A 1,983-nucleotide genomic window follows, 5' to 3' on the forward strand; every position below is an offset into this window, starting at 1 on the left:
TTTTTCTTTTATTCTAGATGACAGAAACACACTGAGTCTATTTTTGCTGGATCCATTTTTTTATATATATATATATATATATATATATATATTTGGAAGCAGATGGATCCAGCAAAAATAGACTCAGTGTGTTTCTGTCATCTAGAATAAAAGAAAAATAAAAGAAGAAAAGCCCAGTTCCATCTACGAACAATCACAAAGTAAGACCTGTGAGCTCAAAAATCGCCTTAACTAATGGACACTCTTGCAACGCAGTGCATTTTTTGTAACTTGAAAGCTATATCCTAAAGCAAGCTAAAGTCCTTATAACGTATGTACAGTACAATGTGCAAAATATGTCTCTTGAGGATCAATCTTACACCGATCAGTTTATGTAAATCTCTCTCTCTCTCTCTCTCTCTCTCTTCATTATGATGATATCATTATGACTATTTTTTTTTTCAGTTTTCTTCATTTCTCATTCTCTTTAATGGCTTATGTTATTCTCCTTGGTGAGAAAATAGCAGTCTGTCTTGTCGCAGTGAGAAATGGCTAATTTCTATGTCGATTTTATGGTAACTATTTGTACAATTTTAAAAGTTCTTATTTTAGTATACATACAAATATCAGTATTTCAACATGTAAGGAAAATATTACAGCATCACACTTATATTTTATGAACATTGTACTGTTGCTTTATTATGTGCTTCAATCTAAGAAGCAAAAACTTTGAAATAAATGCTTTTTTTATAAAAAATTATCGATGGTGGTAAGAAATTTGTGTGAACACAATGTATCAGCGCTTTGCACAATGTGTAACCATTGTAGCACAACTCATGACGGAAACACAAAGGTTGAATACGAATGCAGTGCAGTACATGAATTGCATTTACACTCACAGAGACATGCAGAGCTTTTCACCGGCCACTTCTTTGCTTTCCAGTGGTAGGTCTCTCCATTGTCTCCCAGCAGAGAGGCTCGCATTCTTTCCTTTCCCAGGGTAGCCGCACACTGAAAGGTCAATGTGCACTTTGTTAAAAAAAAAGAAAAAGAATGAAAAGAAAAATAGTTTTACATAAAACCGAACTTCAGCCACCTGAATGAGATTGGACACCAATTGCCCTGAAGGGGCTTGGGAATAAACAGATGAGCACTGCTGCAGGCTCTTCTCGCCCATGCAGGAAGACTACATTTGCCGTAATCGTGTATGAAGTGAAGCACAGGAAATAGCCTCTGATGACAAACCGTTTCCTGTGGAACCGTAGCCCTTTGCTATCCTCCATGGAATCCTGGGTGTCCTTAACAAGCAGCTAAAATGCATGCCCTTTAAAAATACTGGTTTTGGTTTATTCCACCGGTGTTATTGTCAGAAAGGATATGGCTATCTGTGCTTCTGAGTAGGAAAAATTGTCACTCTGCATGAGTTTTTCTTGTCATGTCTCTAGACGTGTTCTGTCAAAGAACTACGTGCGAGTCATCGGAGGCACACTAGCAGCGGGTGGCATCCGCTTCTTAGCTGAGTAGTGATTTCGAACCAGTGGTCTACAGATACATGCCAATCGCAATCGCCAGATTTCCACCAACACGGCTGATTGTTTTGGAATCTGGTTTACTGTTTCTGAAAAACGCCCTGTGTGGATTGTATAAAATTTTGTTTGAAACGTAATCGTCATATTGAGTACAACAGCCGGGTTCCGGAATTAAAAATACATGTCAATCAATGCTATATGCTTTTGTTGAAGGCATCAGTTTGCTTTATTTCAACTTGTGTTTTAAATTATCATGTTTAACAATGAAATCCCTGGTGAAAAACTGCATTACACATGATACTGTAAAGAATCCCACCAATCGAGAGATTCACAGCAAGCAAATCGCATCAAACGTCTGCTGAGCTCCGCCCACTCCGATGAAGCACGGCAAATGATTGAATCGAATGTCACTTGCCTTTCAAAACACTGAAATATTTGAATACTGCTAATTACACAGCCTCACCTTTAAGTTGTG

The sequence above is a fragment of the Sinocyclocheilus anshuiensis genome, unplaced genomic scaffold (genome assembly GCF_001515605.1).
Source record: "Sinocyclocheilus anshuiensis isolate Anshui unplaced genomic scaffold, SAMN03320099.WGS_v1.1 scaffold1281, whole genome shotgun sequence".
Lineage (NCBI taxonomy): Eukaryota > Metazoa > Chordata > Actinopteri > Cypriniformes > Cyprinidae > Sinocyclocheilus > Sinocyclocheilus anshuiensis.